The sequence below is a fragment of the Bufo gargarizans genome, chromosome 1 (assembly GCF_014858855.1).
Source record: "Bufo gargarizans isolate SCDJY-AF-19 chromosome 1, ASM1485885v1, whole genome shotgun sequence".
NCBI lineage: Eukaryota > Metazoa > Chordata > Amphibia > Anura > Bufonidae > Bufo > Bufo gargarizans.
The window spans coordinates 469,528,911-469,552,493 of NC_058080.1; the positions used below are offsets into that span (position 1 = coordinate 469,528,911).

The following is a 23,583-nucleotide window of genomic DNA, read 5'->3' on the forward strand; positions in this document are numbered from 1 at the left end:
TTTATATAAGATACGCAGTCTTCCTTGGCAACCAATCAGATTCCAGCTCTCATTTTCATAGGCAGTTTAAAAACATGTTAGCGCTGATCTGAGTGGTCGGTTATTTTGTGAAGCGATAGACTTGTGGTGATGAGAGCAGAGCGCTACTACCGGGGGACGGCATTCCGGCGATGTTAGGAGACCTGCCGATAGTGAGCACTTTCCTCCTCCCCGGCTCCAGTTACCTCCCCTCCCCCCGTGTGACAGCCCCCTCCTCCTCCTCCGTGCTGCTGCTGTTGTTTGCTGCTGCTGATGCGCCCCGTGCTCTGCCATACTGCAGCCCGAGAACTTCCCGGCCGCGGAGGAGCAGGTAAGACGCTGAGGCAGCAGCTTCTCCTCAGGTTCCTCCTTCTCAGCACTTCCCGCAGCCGTTCGGGCGGATTCCTGGTGCCAGGTGGTAAAGTGCTGCGGAGATGGCCGCTTCTTACCTCATAGAATACACCCAGCCCTCCGCCACCGGCCCCGGGAGTCGCAGTGTTGGCGCGGGCTGCAGCGGGTCACGTGTCTGCACCGGCGACCGTTTACCCGTGAGGGAACTAACCTCACACGGCCACTTACCGCCGCCTATAGCATTGGCCTGTGACTCCACCTGTGCGATAGTCTATGGGAATGTATCAGCCATGGAGAGCACTACAAATACCAGGAGATGGGGTCACTGTGGTTACACTACACTGTGCCTATGGATGATATGGAGATTATTACATAGTACATTACACTGTGCCTATGGATGATATGGAGATTATTACATAGTACATTACACTGTGTCTATGGATGATATGGAGATTATTACATAGTACATTACACTGTGCCTATGGATGATATGGAGAGTATTACATAGTACATTACACTGTGCCTATGGATGATATGGAGATTATTACATAGTACATTACACTGCCTATGGATGATATGGAGAGTATTACATAGTACATTACACTGTGTCTATGGATGATATGGAGATTATTACATAGTACATTACACTGCCTATGGATGATATGGAGATTATTACATAGTACATTACACTGTGCCTATGGATGATATGGAGAGTATTACATAGTACATTACACTGCCTATGGATGATATGGAGATTATTACATAGTACATTACACTGTGCCTATGGATGATATGGAGAGTATTACATAGTACATTACACTGCCTATGGATGATATGGAGATTATTACATAGTACATTACACTGTGCCTATGGATGATATGGAGAGTATTACATAGTACATTACACTGTGCCTATGGATGATATGGAGATTATTACATAGTACATTACACTGCCTATGGATGATATGGAGAGTATTACATAGTACATTACACTGTGTCTATGGATGATATGGAGAGTATTACATAGTACATTACACTGTGCCTATGGAGATTATTACATTACACTGTGCCTATGGATGATATGGAGAGTATTACATAGTACATTACACTGTGCCTATGGATGATATGGAGATTATTACATAGTACATTACACTGTGCCTATGGATGATATGGAGAGTATTACATAGTACATTGTGCCTATGGATGATATGGAGAGTATTACATAGTACATTACACTGTGCCTATGGATGATACGGAGAGTATTACATAGTACATTACACTGTGTCTATGGATGATATGGAGAGTATTACATTACACTGTGCCTATGGATGATATGGAGAGTATTACATATTACATTACACTGTGCCTATGGATGATATGGAGAGTATTACATAGTACATTACACTGTGCCTATGGATGATATGGAGAGTATTACATAGTACATTACACTGTGCCTATGGATGATATGGAGAGTATTACATAGTACATTACACTGTGCCTATGGATGATATGGAGAGTATTACATAGTACATTACACTGTGCCTATGGATGATATGGAGAGTATTACATAGTACATTGTGCCTATGGATGATATGGAGAGTATTACATAGTACATTACACTGTGCCTATAGATTATATGGAGATTATTACTACTACATAGTACATTACATTATGTCTATGGATGATATGGATATTATTACATAGTACCTTACACTGTGTCCCTATAGATGATATGGAGATTATTACAGATTAGATTGTGTCTAAAGATATTACAGATTAGATTATTGTGTCTATAGATGATGTTATGGAGATTATTATTTCAGATTATATATTACACAGTGTTTATAGATATAATGGAGATTTACACTGTCTATAGATGATATTATGGAGACTATTAATCCATGTGTCTATAGATGAGATTATTATTCCAGATTACATTGCACTGTGTCAATAGATGACATTATATAGATTATAATTCCAGATTACATTGTGTCTATAGATATTATTATTATTCCAGATTACATTGCACTGTGTCTATAGATGACATTATGGAGATTACAGATTACATTGTGTCTATAGATGATAGTTGCACCATTGTATGTTTCTGTTGCACTTGCCCTGATTTCTCCCCCTCCTCTTCACTCCAGCACTTGTCGCCCACCTGATTCATTTGGGTATCTATCAGATGCCATTGTCCTCTCCCTCGCTCTATTGTGGTGTGACGCCCCCTCCCCCCTCCAGGATACTAGAGAAAGTTAGCCGTCTGATCCTGGAGGCAGTGGGGGATATTTACCAAAACTGGTGGAAAGGAAAACTGGTTTAGTTACCCGTAGCAACCAGAGTCCTCCTGTCACTCTCCAGAGGAGCTGGAATTTGGTTGCTATGGGCGACTAATGTGTTTGGGCTGAGGTCAGTTCTTCTAGTCGCCTGCGGCTCTCCAGCTGTTGTAAAACTACAACTCCCCTCTTGCCCTGCTGTAGGCAGTCTGGGCATGCTGGGAGTTGTAGTTTTTGCAACAGCCAGAGAGCCTTGGGTTGGCCATCCCTGTTCTAGGCGGACACTATCTAACTGCTAATTGCACCCTTGACCTTCCTGGCTCTGGCAGCTAATTGGTTAATGTAAATGTCTTACTGGGCAAATGGCGTGCGGAGGCTCAGCGTCCGGCTCCCCTCTGGAGAATACCTCTGTAGTCATCCGGGCAGTGACCAGAAGACGCCATCGTTATCAGTAATGAGATCATTGCTCGAAACAAGACAATCACTCCCATCATTTCTTGTCTGTGGTTTTGGTACATCTGATTAAGGGCTGGTGATCGGCATGTATCTGATGGGGGCTGTTGTAGTGGTCAGTACCAGACGGACTATTATAAAAGATTAGGCTGCGGTCGGGTCAGGGAGGGTGTGAATGAGCCCGTATACTCGCCCCTCTCTCCAGCGCACATCTCTGTGCCGCCTGGGCCTCATGAACACCACTGTAGCTTCGGTCCACATCCGATCCGACACATTCTCCTCCGTGGGGCCGCAAAAGATGCAGACAGTTTGTTACGGACCATGTGTCAGTGAAAAAAATCATGACATGCGCTACTTTGATCCATGATGAGGACCAAACACGCCCAATGAAGTTTACGTACGTGAAAATCGGACACAGTACGCACGGCATCCATGTTTTTTCACTGACCACTCATAGGAGATGCTCTGGAAATTAATTTTCAGCAGACCGTGGATTATGCATGACGCAGTGAGGACAGAAACTGACACACGGACCAAACGCGGATCCTTCACGGATGAAGTTTTCACTGATGTGAAACTGACACAGAAATTGTGGATGAGATTGTGAGCTAAGAGCCAGACGTGTAGACTACACAGAGATGGGTTATAAGGGCTCATGCACACGACCGTATGGGTTTCGTGGTCCGCAAAACGCAGATCTGCAAGTAATACGGATGACGTCCATGTGCATTCCATATTTTGCAGACCGGTTCTATTCTTGTCCGTAATGCGGACAGTAATAGGACATGTTCAATTACATTTTTTGGGTGGAACAGCCATACGGAAGCGGAATGCACACAGAGTATCTTCAGTTTTTTTGCAGACCCATTGAAATGAATGGTTCCTTCTTCATACGGTTCGCAAAGTACCAGTACGGACACAGAAAGAAAACACGTTGGTCTGTATGAGCCCTAGTTGAAAGCTCAGCACCTGTTCTGTGTTCTGACCTGCAGGAGGAGAGCGCTGCATCTACGTGGGGATGAGGGATGATTACCGCCACACACAGGTGTGAACACTGGCCTGACGACATCCGTCCAGGGGAGAATCAGGGGCCACCATACATCATAGCGGGCATTCAGTCTGCAAATTGCGGAACTGCGCATCCTGCCCTTTCTGCCTATTCTTGTCTGCAAAATGGACAAGGATAAGCCATGTTCTATGTTTTTGCAGGGCCGCGGTTGTGTGACTAGCCTCTTCTATTGTGTATGGCCAGCCTTATGTCTGTGGTGGAAGAGGGGAGCTGGATGTGCTCACAGTGGCGTCTGGCACTGGCTTATTAGGGTACTTTCACACTAGCGTTTTTCTTTTCCGGCATAGAGTTCCGTCCTAGGGGCTCTATACCGGAAAAGAACTGATCAGTTTTATCCCCATGCATTCTGAATGGAGAGTAATCTGTTCAGTTTGCATCAGGATGTCTTCAGTTCAGTCGTTTTGACTGATCAGGCAAAAGAGAAAACCGGCATTTTTTCCCATAGGAATGTATTAGCGCCGGATCCGGCATTCAGAATACCGGAATGCCGGATCCGTCGTTCCGGCATGCGCATGCGCAGATCGGTAAAAATGAGAAAAATGTACAAGACGGATCCGTCGGTCCGCATGACAAGCGGAGAGACGGATCCGTCCTTGCAATGCATTTGTGAGACGGATCTGCATCCGGATCCGTCTCACAAATGCTTTCAGTCAGCAGCAGATCGGCGGATCCGGCGGCCAGTTCCGACGACGGAACTGCCCGCCGGATCACACTGCCGCAAGTGTGAAAGTAGCCTTACCCTCTCCCATGCATGCTGGGCTGAGCCGATCTAATGCCTATGGTCAGCCAGTGCCTTTGGTGTCCATCATGTGACTGATTCAGCTGCGGTAAAGTGAAGATCTACCGTCTTTTACTGCTCGCTGCCTGGAGATCACTCGCAGGTTCTCGCTCCTAAAGGTTGTATTGCAGCCCTGTTGGACGCCAGCAGAGTTTAGCATTTTGGGCCGATGACATTGTAAACGTGTAAGGACTGTTTGTCCTGGGCGACTCCATTATATCTCGCAGAATGCAGTGGCTTTACTTGGGTTGTAATTTAACTCCAAAATGCCAAAGCCACACATGGGTGTGCTGTCTGTATCTTTTACCGCCCCATTGAGATGAACGGGTCCGCACCTGATCCGCAAAAAACATGGTCGTAGACAACTACGTCTAGGTGCATGAGCCCTTGGGATGCATTCACCCAATCGTATATATGCAGACCTGCAAAAAATACGGATGACTTCTGTGTAACGTCTATGTTGCATCCGTGTTTTTTTTTTTTTTTTTCAAATCCATTATAACAAGTCCCATCCTTGTCAGCAAAACGAGCAAGAATAGGACGTTCTATATTTTTATGGGCCGTGGAATGGACACGTGGATGCGGACTACACATGCTGTCCAAATTTTTTGCAGCCCCATTGAAATGAATGGGTCCGCATCAAGTCTGCCAAAAATGCAGTTGTGTGAATGGGGCCTTAGGTGCCCGTGCATTGAGGACTGTAATTTGCGGGACGCACTCAGTCGTGTGAGTGATCCCTTATTCTGTTTGGTTTTAGTTGTGGATGAAGTGTGTTCCGCAGGTTACTGCCGGGTCCTGAGTGATGCGGACTGGTGCCGGGTCACAGTATATTCAGCCGTGTGGAGAATTACTGGTGAGAAATCGGATGGCGGCACAGTCCCCCATTGTTTTGTCATGTGAGGGTCCTGCTGTGTACAATGCAGCTATAGGCTCTGATGTGGAGGACTCTCTGCTATAGCGCAGTGAACGGAGGTGGGGCAGAGATGTGGCACATGGAGATGTCATACCAACCTTCTCGCCCCATAACTATCAGCAGCTGTCAGCCAGTGCATGTGTGACCGTTTCTTCTTATATTCCTGTGAATGAGCCCTTAAAAGTATTTCAATACACCGCTGGTAGTGCACAAAGAAAACTGAACAGAGCTGATGTGTGTAAATTCACCCTTGCATCGTGTTAAACTAATTGAAATGAATAAAATGAACGTACAGGACGTTGGTCTTCGCTATATGGCTCCCAGAGCGTCCTTTTTATATCTACTTTTGAGCTGCTGTGGTGACAGGAGAGCGGTGTGTTCCACGGTCTGGCGAGGCGCAGGCTTCCTGTCTCCGTGGGGCACTGCTGTTCACTAGGTGTTAATGACGTCTCCCCCTCTCTGCGTTTGATCCTGCCTAATCCAGGTGCTCCCGCTCCACATTTGCTGGTTTTGCTGTCCTGACTAGTTACTACACATTTCAGGGAAAGCTTTTGAAGTTTTTGCTTTTTTGATCTGGTAAAACAATGAACACACAGTCCTACTGCGAAAGAGGAGAGAATCCGCCAGGCGGTCATATTGGATGTCCTATGAAAATAGAGATTTGTACGATTGTAAATTGCTCCTTTTTGATTGGAATGAAGTTTATTTGGGGATGGGGCTGAAGGCTGGATTCACACACGCTTTTGTGTTGCATGTATTTTAAGAGTACGACCAGATGGCGTTGCAGGCTCAAATGAAACTATTTAGGACCCCACTGTATTACTAATGGCTGTGTGCAGGTGCCGTGGGCCATGGACTAGTGGGGTCCTAAATAGCTTGGCTCCTACTCCACCGCAGTGTGCCTGTGCCCGTAGTCATGTAACACCTGAGAAACGTGATCACGTGCCTTAAATTGGACCTTTGGATTTTTATATTGATGGCCTATCCTATTGGTGGGGTCTGACTCTACTCATGTGCTCTGTCAGTGAGACCAGCTGATAGTGGGAGTGTGTAGTGTCGGACCCTGCGCAGTCTCCTGAGGACTCTTTTGACCTTTTATTCTGACCCCTTAAATGTCTTGGCCCTTGTGCTGAGTTTAGTAACCAGGCATATACAGCACATGGCTCTGGACTGATCCTCCTAAAGCCCTGTAATTCACAAGCTGTGTCGTAGAGACTGCCTTTTGGCGTCACACGAGGGCAAGTCACATGGACAGCATTCAGGCTAATCAGATGATCTTTCTCATTGTCGTCTTAGTGAGGCCCTGTTTCTGCATAGACTGTATTATTCTGACTTGTGTGAACCTGTGTTACTGTGATATGTACCTGTAAAGGCTGCCTTACCTGTCATTTACTTGTCAAAAAGAAACTGTAAAACTGAGTTATAAGTTTGTACTGTTCAACCCAAGAATTAGGCTACATGCGGTAAAGATATAGGCAGAGGAACAGCCTGTTGGAGTTCACTGTATCTGACCTAGCTGTATAGGACTGTGCACAGCCAGACCCCACTGACTATATAATGGGGTTCGGCCAGTTTCCGGCATGAGCACCGGGTGCATCAGTTATTGTCTTGCCAAAACCCAGCCCTCATGCTGAAAACCAGCGGGATCCCCACCTGACCCCTTTGTAGTCAGTGGGGTCGGGCAGGAAACACAGCAGTAATCTGCTAGGCCAGATCCGGTGAACTCCAGACGCTGTTCCTTTACCGGACACCGCATGTGTGAAATTAACCTTATAATACCGTTACCGGTCAACAACCATGCACGCATGCCTCCGGACTACCGCTCCGGCCCCATTGACTATAACGGGGACGGGCTAGAGTTCTGGCGGCAGCACGGCAAACATGCCGATAGGCGGCCGGAATAAGACTACGCCATGTCGCAGTTTTATTCCGGCCGCCTCTCGGCATGTTTTCCTTGCTAGCTCCGGCCCGCCCCCATTATAGTCAATGGGGCATGTGTGCACTAGCGGCAGCACGGAACCGACAGTCTGTTCACCTGCTGGAGTTCCTTGCCGCTAGTGTGAAACTGAAGTGTGAAAAAGAGTGGTCTTCAAGAGACAACCCGTTTTGTAAGTTAACGTTTCATTATTTGGGTCAGTGTTACAGATATAAGGATGGGTTGAGTGGGACATTTGATGTGTTGGTTGTGTTGCTGAAGATCCAGGGCTTGGAGCAGAACTATGGGGTCTCTGTTGGCATTTATTACATTTTGTAACCTCCTCATTTGATGTTGGTTCTGGAAAATTCAGGCCAGAAGCGATTTGATGCTTTGCTCACTCCTAAGGCCCCTTTCACACGGGCGAGTATTCCGCGCGGATGCGATACGTGAGTTGAACGCATTGCACCCGCACTGAATCCCGACCCATTCATTTCTATGGGGCTGTTCACATGAGTGGTGATTTTTCACGCATCACTTGTGCGTTGCGTGAAAATTGCAGCATGCTCTATATTGTGTGTTTTTTCACGTAACGCAGGCCCCATAGAAATGAAAGGGGTTGCGTGAAAATCGCAAGCAAGTGCGGATGCGGTGCGATTTTCACGCACGGTTGCTAGGAGACTATCGGGATGGAGACCCGATCATTATTATTTTCCCTTATAACATGGTTTTAAGGGAAAATAATGGCATTCTGAATACAGAATGCATAGTAAAATAGCGCTGGAGGGGTTAAAAAAATAAATAAAAAAAATTTAACTCTCCTTAATCCACTTGATCGCGCAGCCGGCATCTCCTTCTGTCTTCATCTTAGCTGTGTGCAGTAACAGGACCTGTGGTGACGTCACTCCAGTCATCACATGATCCATCACCATGGTAAAAGATCATGTGATGACCGGAGTGATGTCACCACAGGTCCTTTTCCTGCACACAGCTAGGATGAAGACAGAAGAGAAGCCGGGCTGCGCGATCAAGTGGATTAAGGTGAGTTAAATTTTTTATTTCATTTTTTGTAACCCCTCCAGCCCTATTATAATATGCATTCTGTATTCAGAATGTATTATTTTCCCTTATAACCATGTTATAAGGGAAAATAATACAATCTACAGAACACCGAGCCCAAGCCCGAACTTCTGTGAAGAAGTTTGGGTACCAAACATGCACGATTTTTCTCACGCGTGTGCAAAACGCTTTACAATGTTTTGCACTCGCGCTGAAAAATCGTGTGTGTTCCTGCAACGCACCCGCACCTTTTCCCGCAACGCCCGTGTGAAACCAGCCTAAATCTTACATGTGGTGATGAAATCTAACTGCAAGTCTCAGCTTTCCTTCCCTGGACTGGGATTTTTTTTTTTTTTATTCTGTGCGAGGCAATAAAATATTAATGTTTTAAAGCACCTTTGAGCTTCCTTGTCGTGACACATACATTACACTTTCATTTCTGCCATGCCGAGACAGAATCTGCACTTAATACCACAGGTGTTCACAGGCAAATCTGTGCGGTCAATCCGCATCAATTGGTGCAGATTTTCTGCATGCGGATTTTACTAAGTGAATGAAGAAAATCCAGCCAGGAAAAATAAAATAAATTGACATGACATTCGCTAGTCAGACCACACATGGAGTACTGTGTACAGTTCTGGGCTCCTGTAAACAAGGCAGACATAGCAGAGCTGGAGAAGGTCCAGAGGAGGGCAACTAAAGTAATAACTGGAATGGGGGGACTACAGTACCCTGAAAGATTATCAAAATTAGGGTTATTCACTTTAGAAAAAAGACGACTGAGGGGAGATCTAATTACTATGTATAAATATATCAGGGGTCAGTACAGAGATCTATCCCATCAGCTATTTATCCCCAGGACTGTGACTGTGACGGGGGGACATCCTCTGCATCTGGAGGAAAGAAGGTTTGTACACAAACATAGAAGAGGATTCTTTACGGTAAGAGCAGTGAGACTATGGAACTCTCTGCCTGAGGAGGTGGTGATGGTGAGTACAATAAAGGAATTCAAGAGGGGCCTGGATGTATTTCTGGAGCTTAATAATAATATTACAGGCTATAGCTACTAGAGCGGGGTCTTCCTCTGGATCAACTTGCGGGATAACAGGCCGAACTGGATGGACAAATGTCTTTTTTCGGCCTTATGTACTATGTTACTATGCTGCGGATTTTAAAATATGCACTGCAGGAAAAAATCTGCATCGTGTGCACTGAGAATTTCAAATTCTCATAGAATACAATGTACATGACCTACGGTGCGGATTTTCTGCACGCAATCCTGATCGTGTGCATTTAGCTTAAGGGTGCCTTCGTACATGGCGGAAATCTCTACCAGAATATCCGCACGTGTGTTTTTTTGTTTTTTTTTGCAGAGGTCTGAAATGAGAGGTATTGAAATGAATGAGACCTCCTGCTTTAGAAATAAATGCTAAACACGATTATTCACACAGCAGAGTTATTCCGTAGTGGAAGACAGGGCGGGGGCTGACACTCTTCAGCCTCATAGGGTAAAGGGTGGAAGTCTTCATGCTGCGGATGTTTCCGCCACATGTGAAGGCTGCCTTAATGGTTTTTTTGACATTTCACCGTCAATAAGCTCCCTTTAGTGTGGAGATACTGTGCTGCGCTGCCTGTACAGACCGTACACAAGCTGCGGGCCGGCCTGCCACTGACTTTCTACAGAAGGGAATCTGCTGCAAAGGATGAAACCTGCAAAACTGCCATGTAGATGTACCGTAAATCCCCCATCGCATGACAAGCAATCGGATTGATACATGCCGTCTGGTAAATTTGGCATGTCCTGCCAGACGTTTTTCTTTTCTTTCCACCTCCTCACGGCTGGCTAATGTTACACCAAATATTGGCAAAAAAAGGCTGCAAAAGCATCATAAAAACAGGATGCTTTCTTACAGCTATTTCCGCGGTTATTGGTCTTGTGTTTTTAACAGACACGTCAGGTTAAATAAGAAACGGCACGGGCAGTCGCCGCATCACATAAACTGCTGTAAAAACGCAAGTGGTTTTTATGATGTGGCTTTTTTTTTGTGCCATAAAACAATGTGTAAACCCAGCCTATGATTCCTTAGCCGTGCCTCTTTAGAAAACTGCTTAGTGAGGCTTAAAAAGTTTGTAAACCATGTCATAAATTTGGCGCATACCACGTGCTGCCTCTATTCTGCTCGCCTACTAAATCTCTCCCATTATTTCTCTTTTATAGACATAAATATAATTCTTGAGACGTGCCACCGATCTGGAGGGGTGGAGTGGGTATATGTCCATTTATTAGTCTAGAAGTAGATTGCTGTGTGTAGACTTTATATTTACTGACTAGAGCTAATATTAAGCAAGGGCAGAGCTTCAGTTTACAGGCAGCCTAATTTTATACTCTCTTGGGGTAAAGTCATTTCTGAGCCTTGACGTATGGCAAGAATGTCATTAGGAAGCTCCCTGGAGAGCCATTAGGAAGTAAAGTACAGCCATCGGGGAAAGGTTTGCCCGTGCCACCTAGCATTGCCTAATTTAATGCATGTCCCGTCTACCCCATCATTATTTAACCCTACATGTTGGTGGCTGCCTCATGCAGCTGTATTTCTATTTTCCCCTCGCCAATGTAAGGAGCTGGTCCTATGGAAGAAGTCTTAAACCCTTGGGTGGGCAAATCTGGGAAACCTGAAGGGATGTTGTAACAGAGTTTTGTGGCATGCCTGGAGACGGCGTGTGATACATGAGTGATAAAACGGCATAGCCGGCAGTTTACAGTGCCACGCCAGCAGGTTTTATCTGCTACAGGCTAAAGGCCCCTTAAGGGTCCAGTCACACGTCTGTAGTGCATTGCGGATCCGCAATACACCCGGTCTTCACCCCCATAGAAATGCCTATTCTTGTCCGCAATTGCGGACGAGAATGGGACCTGTTCTATTTTTTTCCGGAGACGCGGACCGGAAGGCGGCGCGCTCCAGAAATGCGGGTGCGGAGAGCACATAGTGTGAAGGCCCCTTTATCAGATCACTAAAGTTGGGAGAGCAGGGAGGTGAACGTCAGCTACGTACTTCTCATTTCTGCAGTTTCAGAAGTTTGTTTCCATGTAATGTGGAAAGTGTGTATTAAGTCAGAGTTTCCGAATTTCTGCCTGTCGGCTGATGGCTTTATAAATATTCTTTTACACTTTATTTTAAAATTACTTTAGAAATCTGATGAGAAACACTAATAGTTGATAGGAGGGGGGGCACTGGCAGCAGCTTATCTCTCCAAGAACAGCATAATTGGGCAGTTGAAGGTCAACCTGACACATGCTGTCAGATGCCCCTATACATATTAGATGGTCATCAGGTCCCAGTGAAATTGATGGGTTAGGCCTACACACATGTAACATGTATAGCTAGCTTTAGGTTGTGTTCACACATGCTTCAAAGCCTTCATCGCAGATTTTGTCTCAGTTGAATGAAACGAGAATACTACATGCTGCGCTAGTTATTCCTAAAGGACGGCAGACATCATGATGGACCTGTTATAAGTCAGTAGGGACACCGGGTACAGTGAATGCAGCACTGGGTCATGGTTTCCCTTTTTAGTGGACCGAGTCATATACAAATAGGGCCTAAAATGCCTACACATAAGCACTATTGCTGACTAAGCTGTCTGCCCAGTGGTGGTGCCAAGCACTGGGGCTGTATACATTTCAGTCCATTGCTTATATATAGCTGATAGGTCAGCAGTAAGGCTAGGGCTGCACAGCCGTCTTGGGCTTCACAGACCTTGCGCGACCAAGTGTAACAGTATAGCAGGGCAGCCATAGAAATGAATGGGGGGTGTTCTGGCAGTGGTTTTCACTGACTGTTGATAGGAGACGCTCTAGAAATGCCTTTTTTCAGCCTAGCGGTGCATGTAGAATATGGATGAAACAAGGAGGACAAAAAAAAAACACTCTCGGGGCAACAGCAGACCTATCTCCGACATTGTCACTGATGAATCCTGACCTTCTTGTCACAGATGTTGACACCAATGTGTGAATAAGGTCTGAAGCCGACCTTGCACGTTCTACCTCTGTCCGTGCGGTTGGCCAACATACTAATGTGTGTGTGAGCTCCCAGCTCTCCCCCGACAGATGACGTCAGGAGAGACAAGGATCAACGAAATGACTATCTTCTCCTGATCCTTTTGTTCTCCTGGCAGATAAGCCGCCGCCAGAAGTGTCTAGTTCTCAGATCTCATAGCATACATAGAAACGTCCAGCCAAACATGTATGGGGAAGTCGGGAGAGGCGGCAACCAGTGAATGGGCACCTAAGTGTGCCAGTCACTCAGGAGACTGTCCTCATGAGATTTACATTGATAAATCACAAGTTTCCCATAAAACGATATATCAATCTGCTCTATAACCTGCTGCCTGCAGATTACACTGCATTTTAAATGTGACAGGTTCCCTTAAAAAGGTTTTGTCCCCAGATCTATCTGCCTTATCTGAGGTCAGCATAAACTGGTAACTGAGACCATGAGCAAAACCATTTGCTTGGCTGAAATCAGTGCGGGGCAGCTTCAGCGGAGCGCTGGAATCCACTCGATGCAGTGCACGGGCTCCGGAGTCGTATGTCTGCCCTCCCCCTGCTCATAGAAAGAGAGCACCCTAAATACGAGGAGACCCCGGGGCATGCTCTGTATGGAGCCGGCTACAGTTCTCGGGTCACAGCATTATGCTTGGGGTATCTGTTACCCTCACATAGGACTGCATAGAACTGGAGGACACAGGAGCGCATCTGGTCAGGACCTCGGTCACATGATCGTGGAATCGGTGGCACGACAAAAGGGTCAGTACTGCCAAAACTCTCTTCCTTTCGCAGATTAGCTGAGACTAGAGTTCAGGTAAAGCCCAGAGAACCCCCTCAGGGCTCTTTTGTGTTTAGTCCTCTGAATTCCCGCTTTTGGTAGCTGTCATTACATGAGTTTCACTGTCTTTGATAATTCTTTAAGGAGGGATATAATGGCATGCCATGACATGGTTTGGGCATAGATGAATGTAACTGGCATGCTTTGTTATTGCTCACCTGTCTGGCTGTGAGCTTATCTGATAATAGGTTCCAGGTATGTTGTGTGTGAGCGTTCAGAGAGCGCTGCTATGGGGTCACTTAATACACTCCCCCTAATTTCACACAAGCGTTAAAATCTTCTATAGACTATAATGGGACCCTGTGGAGATCCGGCCTGTTTCCAGCATTAATGCCGGGATTTGGCCGGACATAATCCAGTGCTTGCTGCTGTTCTTGCCCAGCCAAATCCTGGCTCTACTGCCGGAAACAGGCTGGGTCTCCGGCAGGGAAAGGCAGTATCCGGCTATGCCCGGTATGATTAACTCTGGGAGGCTGCTCCTCTGCCGGAGGCTTTTAACCATAGTGTGAAACTAGCCTTAGGCTATTTGCACACTAGTGTTTTTCAGCAGAGCTCAGGAAAATCGCTTCAGTTACCGATAATACAACCATCTGCATCCATTATGAACGGATCCGGTTGTATTATCCTTAACATAGCCAAGACGGATCCGTTTTCTATAGTGTCAGAGTTAAACGGATCTGTCCCCATTGACTTGCATTGTGGGTCATGACGGATCCGTCTTGCTCCGCATCCCATGACGGAAAGTAAATCGCAGCATGCTGCGGATTGCTCTCCCTTATGAGATCACAACCGAACAAAATGCATTATGGAGCATTCTGTTCAGTTAGCGGAAGCGTTTTTCTACGGTATTGAGCCTCTATGACGGATCTCAATACCGGAAAATATTAACGCTAGTGTACAATTGAAGCCTTACACTTTGAACTGAGACCAAGCGGGTTTGAACCTTTTATACAGTCTCTGACTGGATCGAATGGGAGGAGTGGCGGACGCCATGAGGATGGTCAGTAGGTAAAAATACAAAAAGGAAGAGAACCTGGATCGCAAAGCCACAAGCCAGGCATTGATCTATTTGCCTCTATGTGGATGACGTGCGATCCATGTAACAGATTGGCACAAGGTCATTTGTGCAGCTACCAGTGACTGGATTCAGCTGTGATGTTTCCCCTGCGGCCCTAATAACCATGTCCATACCCTGGCGTAAACCAGCCTGAGAGCAGGTAAGTGTGGCCCTCATTAGGTCATACATGCGGTGGGGCATACCTAGTGAAGACTCCAGAAAACTAGAATCCTGCTCTCCATTTCCCTCTTTGTTTCATATGGCATGATGAGGCACTATCCACAGGTACGTCCGGACGGCGCTCATAAGACGTACCGTATTTGCTTCATCAGCTTTGTATGATTAAAACTGTAGATTAGCCCGGCGGCATCTGAACGCTGTAAGGGACTTATGTCGCATCTTTACTCTGAATAATCGGATGATAATTTATGTAGCGGTGACCTAGTGCTCTTATTACATAATCTAAAGGGATTGCTGCAGATAGTAACTTGTACTGGTAGAAATATTATAATGGACTTAACCTTACCTCACACCCAGGCTGGGGCTATGCCACGACGTGCCGCCCGACCATTTGTCTGGAACTTGCTGTCTCCCGTCTGTTGTGGTCTATAATGACATGAGGGGCGCTATTACCGTGATAAATGTGGTCCATAGTGTGTAAATAGAAACTCTTAGACCCCTAATGCTAAATCATGGGCATGAAAACCAGGCACGGTGTGGCTGTGTAGTCAGATTTCTCTCAGCCATGTGACACAAACGCTGAGAGGGATTATTGCGAATGCACAAACTCCAGGCACGTTTCCCCTACTCTGCTAATGGGATACTATGTAGGTTCAATGCATCATTACAAGACCTGAGAGATTCCTTAATCGTTAACCAGCATCTTAAAACGCCCCCAAACAGCATTAATGTGAATGGAGACCAACTGTGATTCCACATGATCTAGACAGAGCATTCCATGCTCAGTCCGATTCCATTTGGAGCTATGTATTTCCACGGTCACCGGACAGATGGGTGGTCTATGGCGCTGCCGGAGGCAGTTTTTATAGGCGGGTACTATGCTGCTTTGCCTCCAAAACAGCCTAGGGCAGCGCTATAGACCACCCTTCTGTGCTGGTGACGTCGTCGGGCTCACTGCTAGGTGGAAAGCTCTGCCTAGCATATTGAGGAGAAGCCTGGTACGTCTCTGGCAGTAAACAAACAGGCAAGTGGGAGCATCGGAGCAAGGAAGTGCTCCACTCATACAGTATGTAGTAAAAGAATAAAGCATGGCTTATATCCAGGTTCAGCAGAGAACCCCTTTAAAGGCGTATGGGACACTTTAGTTTATTGGCTGCATGCTTCCGCCCGGTATATTTCGAACAGTCTGTTTCCTGGGGTCAGCATCTGGGGCGGACTTTCCGGTAACTTTGGGTGGGATAATTGGTCATTTCTGCTCTCGTACTTCATGTACAGGTTTCATATCTCATTGTGGTAAACTTTTGTTCTTTGCCTGTTTATTTTTAGCACTTAAGATGCGCTGATAGAAAATACTTAACAGCGTGGCCTGCAGTGTGATGGCGAGCAGCGTGCCTGTGCTGACATGGAAGGCATTCCTCCTGGAGTAGCTGATGAAAGATTACCAGACTGGGTTCTACATCAGCCGCTCTCCCTGGCCATAGGCTCACTTGTCCGCCTCCTTTTAAAAAAAATATATATAAATGATTTCACATTTCCTTACTGCCCACGTTTCTGCAGGTGTACAATAAAAAATAAAATAATCCTCTCCCTACTACTGACTTAAAGGGGTTGTGTCATCTCAGACGTTGGGGAGCCTGCAATGTGAAGGAGGACGTAGCGCGCATGTACAGCTGCCCTCTATTCATTCCTGAGGGAGCGGCGCACCGCGGCTATTTTTGTCAGTCCCATTGAAATAAATGGAGGGCGGCCATGCATGTGCGGTGCACTCTCCTTCACTTTTTGTGGGCTCCATTCTAAAGATCCTAGCGATATGTCCCCAATGTCTGAGATGATACAACCCCTTTAAAGTGTAACTGTCATTTTGGTTTATTTATTTTGTGTGGACGGGGATGTTAAGTTTTTGTAATTATACTTTATTAGGGAAAGACATTACTTTGTACTAGAAAAAGGGTTAAAAAGGGCCTTCTCAGCAAAGCTCTAACTGATCGTGTGTGTAACATAGAGGCCTCCACCCCAGTGTCATTGCCCACCCCCTACCTATCTGACTTGTTACACACAGGTATCTTCAGCGATCAGTAAACCACTGAAGACCTCCTCAGTGACGCTCAGTTACAGCTTTGCTTGGAAGACTCTTTTCACTTGAAACTACAACTGCAGCTCCGTCACCATCACCACAACACACGAGCACTGTTCAGCTGGAGATATTTGGTGCATACACCATAAGTACCTGATAGATGCAGGCACCTCCACTGGGACCACACCTGTTTTGAGAATAGAGGTCCTCCAGGTGATAGCTGACACCCCCCCACATCTACCTGTGATTGAAAGTAGTAGTGGCTGAGAATATGGAAACGGCCACGCCGGCTGCTCTACGTGGTTTGCACGACTCCCATTCGCTCCTATGGGCATTATGGAAACGCCATATCGCAGTAGGCTCTGCTGTTTTCCGGACCTCCAGTTTAATCGGCTTTCATTTACAGACTGATGCAGTGACCAGGGATTGGGTTGGAGAGGACCTCTGTTCTCAGGACCCATGACTATCTGACATTTATGGCGTATACTGTGCAGTGCTGGGGTCCTCAGGATAAGTAATCAATATCAGATCGGCAGTGGTTTGAAGGGGTAGCAGTGCTGTGCCTTCTCTCCTTTGTAGAGGCTGTGCAGTATAATTACAATTGCTCGCCCCATTCATGTGAGTGGGATGAGCAGGTGTAACAACACTGTGCCGAAAAGTCAGCAGGATCAGCTTTACCGGGCAGTATGACTGCTTTAGTACAGGGAGTGCAGAATTATTAGGCAAGTTGTATTTTTGAGGATTAATTTTATTATTGAACAACAACCATGTTCTCAATGAACCCAAAAAACTCATTAATATCAAAGCTGAATATTTTTGGAAGTAGTTTTTAGTTTGTTTTTAGTTTTAGCTATTTTAGGGGGATATCTGTGTGTGCAGGTGACTATTACTGTGCATAATTATTAGGCAACTTAACAAAAAACAAATATATACCCATTTCAATTATTTATTTTTACCAGTGAAACCAATATAACATCTCAACATTCACAAATATACATTTCTGACATTCAAAAACAAAACAAAAACAAATCAGTGACCAATATAGCCACCTTTCTTTGCAAGGACACTCAAAAGCCTGCCATCCATGGATTCTGTCAGTGTTTTGATCTGTTCACCATCAACATTGCGTGCAGCAGCAACCACAGCCTCCCAGACACTGTTCAGAGAGGTGTACTGTTTTCCCTCCTTGTAAATCTCACATTTGATAATGGGCCACAGGTTCTCAATGGGGTTCGGATCAGGTGAACAAGGAGGCCATGTCATTAGATTTTCTTCTTTTATACCCTTTCTTGCCAGCCACGTTGTGGAGTACTTGGACGCGTGTGATGGAGCATTGTCCTGCATGAAAATCATGTTTTTCTTACCTTGCAGACTTCTTCCTGTACCACTGCTTGAAGAAGGTGTCTTCCAGAAACTGGCAGTAGGACTGGGAGTTGAGCTTGACTCCATCCTCACCTTAAAAAGGCCCCACAAGCTCATCTTTGATGATACCAGCCCAAACCAGTACTCCACCTCCACCTTGCTGGCGTCTGAGTCGGACTGGAGCCCTTTACCAATCCAGCCATCTGGCCCATCAAGACTCACTCTCATTTCATCAGTCCATAAAACCTTAGAAAAATCAGTCTTGAGATATTTCTTGGCCCAGTCTTGACGTTTCAGCTTGTGTGTCTTGTTCAGTGGTGGTCGTCTTTCAGCCTTTCTTACCTTGGCCATGTCTCTGAGTATTGCACACCTTGTGCTTTTGGGCACTCCAGTGATGTTGCAGCTCTGAAATATGGCCAAACTGGTGGCAAGTGGCATCTTGGCAGCTGCACGCTTGACTTTTCTCAGTTCATGGGCAGTTATTTTGCGCCTTGGTTTTTCCACACGCTTCTTGCGACCCTGTTGACTATTTTGAATGAAACGCTTGATTGTTCGATGATCACGCTTCAGAAGCTTTGCAATTTTTAGAGTGCCGCATCCCTCTGCAAGATATCTCACTATTTTTGACTTTTCTGAGCCTGTCATGTCCTTCTTTTGACCCATTTTGCCAAAGGAAAGGAAGTTGCCTAATAATTATGCACACCTGATATAGGGTGTTGATGTCATTAGACCACACCCCTTCTCATTACAGAGATGCACATCACCTAATATGCTTAATTGGTAGTAGGCTTTCGAGCCTATACAGCTTGGAGTAAGACAACATGCATAAAGAGGATGGTGTGGTCAAAATACTCATTTGCCTAATAATTCTGCACGTAGTGTAGAGTTGATCCTGCTGATGGATGATCTTTACATTTATTTTTAACTCTGTAGGGCTCTGTTCACATATCACTGAGGCTTTCATCAGATGTATAGTATTCATTAATGTATACCTCTGAATGAAGGATCTGATATATTGCCATGCAGTGGTATATGTATACCTATAGTCACCAATGTTAAAAAACCTTTATATATTAGTAGAGGTGTGGGTAAATGGGCCCCTTCATTATGTTCCCCAGCTCATATGCCTCATGAAGATTTGACTTTGGCGTAGAGCTGTGAAAAATCCCGCACACAACTGGTACAGCCAGATAGACTAGTGAGAGGTTTTACGATGTGGGCTGAGTATTGTATGGTCGGTCTATTCTTTATTGTGAGGAGGGTAGAGAGCAGAGGAGGCCCTCACGGCACATCATGTGAGTGTATGTGGCGAGGTAGATATTGGTGTAGCTTGTTATTGGGTGTGTGTGTAATCATTTACTGCTCTCAGGCGTGGTCCGTTCACTGCTCCTTTCACCTTGCCTCCAGATATGTCTGACTGCTCTTACGTCACGCCGTGCCAAGTCCTGAACCATCACTTTCCATCACGCCTCCTAACTAATGAAGTAGAACTAGATTCTAGCTGGAAGGTTGAATAAGACATTGCATGGAATATCTGCAGTGAGAGCGCCGTCAGTTACTGCCATTTCTGTATCCGTGTTCTGTGGATGAGCGTATACGGTGGCGTCCAGGAGACCTCAGACACCTTATTGTCACACGATGACATGTGCAGTTTTATTACTTTGCTGAGAAGACTGTCTGGCAGTGTCACATGAGGATTGTGTAAGACTGTGGTAGCCGCACATGAGGCTTCTAAGGGCACTTCTCGGCTCTCCTTTTTATCCATTTTCTGGAAAGTGCACAATGGCATATCTCATGTTAGGTATCCATCTTGTGCTCTCTACAAGGATCAATCAATACCGCCCCCATCCCCCATGGCCGCCGGGTTGCTAAGAGAAATCCACTTAACCTGTGCAGTGCCTCTGCTGATCAATAACTGCTGCCGAGCAAAGCATTAGACCGCAGAATATTACTCCGTGAATTCATGCATGATTTTATTCCTGTTGTAATGGATGTCACTTTCAGACATGATGTAGGTTTCCTGGAAGGTTTCTATACATCTCTGACTAGATTGGAGAACATTTACAGGCCGGTATGAAGCCACACACTCCCGATCAAAGTCCTTTACACATCCGGATGCCAGCCTCCCATATCTTATTTGGGGGAGGGGGGTACAGTTCTTCTATAGATGGTCAGTCGCTCCCTTGGAGTTATAACCTATAACCCCTCTCTGTCATTCACTAGACTTGCCTCCATGCCTGTGTAAAGCATTGCTGGTCTCTGATGTTAGCACAGTAAACAGCTCCGTGCTGTTTTCTGCCCCTGGTAAATGGTCTGTTTGGCTGTTCTGGAGGCAGTTGCATGGTGAATGTAGGAGAGATCAGCTAATTACGTATTCCATTTACCAAGTGGTTGTAATGGCACCTAGCCCTGACATGGACCCTCGTCACTGCTGGCACTGTCCAGTATGGCTGCATTAATATATTCAGTACTGACATCCCCACTTCTAACTGAACGTCTATCTGTAATGTCTGAAGTGTGGAGGAGCTTCATCCTTTGTTTTTAATCTCACTCAGACCTGAAAATGAATATTAAAGCCCCCCCCCCCCTTAAAGTTTGTTTTGTTGCCACAATGTACATTTCGTCTCTAATTATAATGGGTCCAATTATCCTGAACCCATTGACATAGTTTCTCTCCGTAAAAGGATTACATCAAAGAAAGCAAGCTGTTAAGTACAGAGGCGATTTAGGAGGCCCTCTAGGTATGCAATGTGTCCATTCCGCCCGTTCTCCTTTGCTGCCGGCAAAGATTATATTTTGGCATCTCCCCAAGGCATGTCACGCAGAAATGTCACTTGTGTTAGATGCTTAACAAACCTGTCATACGTTACTTTACTCACATCTTATTTGTTTTCACAGTGCAGGTCAAGATTACTGAGCTCAGAGCTGGACACCCTTACCCACATCGCACCGAGCATGTGCAAGGCGAGAAGCAGGTTGGTGTTTCTGATTTATAAGGGTCAGATCACACAGCTTATTTTCAAAATGCACGTGTGTGTAAAAAAATAATAAAAAAAATTCTGCACTGAATCCAAGCAGATTTGTATACCTCCAAATTACATGCGTTTTTTTTTGTAAAGCGATTTTCTTTACTTTATTAAATTCTATAGTGCTTTTGGCGCGTTTACATACAAAGAAATCTACGTATGTGCACATCTCAAATGGGGCCTTTTTTTCCTTCTGCTTCCCATTAATGTGAATTGAAAAATCAGAGCTGATTCTGCCCCAAGAGAGGACATGCTGCTTCTCTTTTACATGCAGATTTTTTTTTTTTACACGTGTAAAAAAAAAAGCAAGTGCTGCATCCCATTGAAGCGAATGGGAGGCGTTTTTGATGCTGATTGAGGCAGAAACTCTCCAAAATCAGCAGCCCAAAAACTCTTTGTGAACTGATCCTAATAGTCTATCACATAGCGTTATGTATGTTTGCTATCCGCCTCCGTATGTCCGCATAAAAGATAGAACATGTCCTATACTTGTCCACAAAATGTGGTCCGTGGCCCCATTCACGTCTATGGTTCGGCAAAAAAGTGGATTGCACGTGGAAAGTGTTCCGTATGCAATCCGTATTTTGTGGATCTGTGTCCGCAAACTTTAATGCCCTGTCATGTCTACTTTGACTCTTTTTATTAAAATGATACCTTCTGTTTTTTTGCTGATCTGCAAATTATGGAAGACATATGGAAACATACATTCAGTTTTTTTTTGGTTTTTTTCCGGACATGTGGAAGATTTTGCTGAACTACTGATCCAGATACTTGCAGACTGCAAATGACATTCAGCTGCCTGAATGAGCCATTATCTGTCATCCTGCCAGTAATGATAAGGAGATATCACCTCTGTGTACAGATAAGACAGGATCCTCCATACACAATAGGTGATTGTCAGAGCTTATCTATCCTTTCCCTGTACAATGAGCTCTGCACATAGAGGTCATCAGGTCCCCTCCTGACCATTGTGTCTATGGCCCATGGGGCTGCCGTAAAGCAATTTTATTAATGCTTTGTAAATGCTGTTAAGAACAGATCAGGCAAGATGGCCATCCCCATAATAATCTTTAGAAAACTGCAATCAGGAAAAAGAGCTTAGAAAAAAAGGGTTACTATCTGGTTTTAACAGGCAGATAAAATCTTTGGTGACAGGTTATGGAGTTTTCTGGGATTTTAATATAGATGGTCTATCGTCAGCTGGTTGAAGAGAAGGCTGCGCGCCATGCCAGTGCAGCCTTCAGTGTTTACCTGCTCGCTGTCATCATGGCAGCAGTGAGCAGGCGTATTTACCATGGGACAGCTCGTGAATGGGATGGCTTGTAATTAAACCTGCTCACCGTTGCGATGTCAGTGGCGAGCAGATAAACAATGAAGGGAAGGCTGCGCTGGCACTGAGCACAGGCTTCTCTTCAACCAGTTGATCTGTGTCTGACCCCTGCTGATCTGATATTGATGACCTATCCGGAGGATACCTCCTCAATACTAAAAGCCTGGAAACCCCCTTTAAGTTGTAGCTCTTATTATATCAACGCATTTTTCCCCCCAAAAAACTATCGAAATTAGGCTTTTTTAATATGCAGTACGACAATGTAAGTTTCTCTCGACCACATTACTATATATAATATAATTTCCTATCTATACACTCAGTTTTTTCTATTGTGGTTATGCGGTGCAATAGTAGCATTTTTAGACTTGGCTTGGTGCATTTGCTTTCCCCATCCATGAAACCCCATGCATTCCGTTAAGCAGGAGGTAAGTGCCTTTCTCGCTTCCACACTTGTTGGAAGGTGTAAGAGTAAGGTGCACTCCGGCAGAGTAAATTAGCGCTGCATTTATTTGCCGATTCCCTTTCACGGCTTGCAGTTTAATAAATGATGAGCACCAACAAGCTGCTTACGAGTTGAAAGGTTTCCTAGCAACAAGCTGCCCGGGAGATGGCAGCCCAGATTTGGGCAGCCTTTGTTTCCTCGTACTTGTTGGTATCCGAGTACAATTGTTCAGTAAAGAGAATGATAAATGTCCTGCCAAATGGATGCTGGGGAAATGTGAGACGTTGACCTGCTTAGCAATTCCGAACAAAGAGCGGCTCTCCCAGCCAGTGTTTAATATGCGTGTACCAGATTTCACTCATGCTGGCAGGCAGCAGACACAGGCACATTTAAAGTAC

General features: G+C 45.4%; 1 protein-coding gene across 3 annotated transcripts in view; it reads left to right on the forward strand.

The window, feature by feature from the left end:
• Positions 1-209: 209 nt before the first annotated feature.
• SEMA4D (semaphorin 4D) overlaps positions 210-23,583 on the forward strand; it is an 82,664-nt gene continuing 59,290 nt past the window's right edge. Inside the window, exons 1-2 of one of the 3 annotated variants that reach the window (XM_044273386.1) lie at positions 210-349; positions 21,286-21,362. The gene's annotated coding sequence lies outside the window, so the exon portion shown is untranslated. The remainder of the gene's footprint in view (positions 350-21,285; positions 21,363-23,583) is intronic. The other 2 variants (XM_044273392.1, XM_044273387.1) reach the window with 2 other exon arrangements.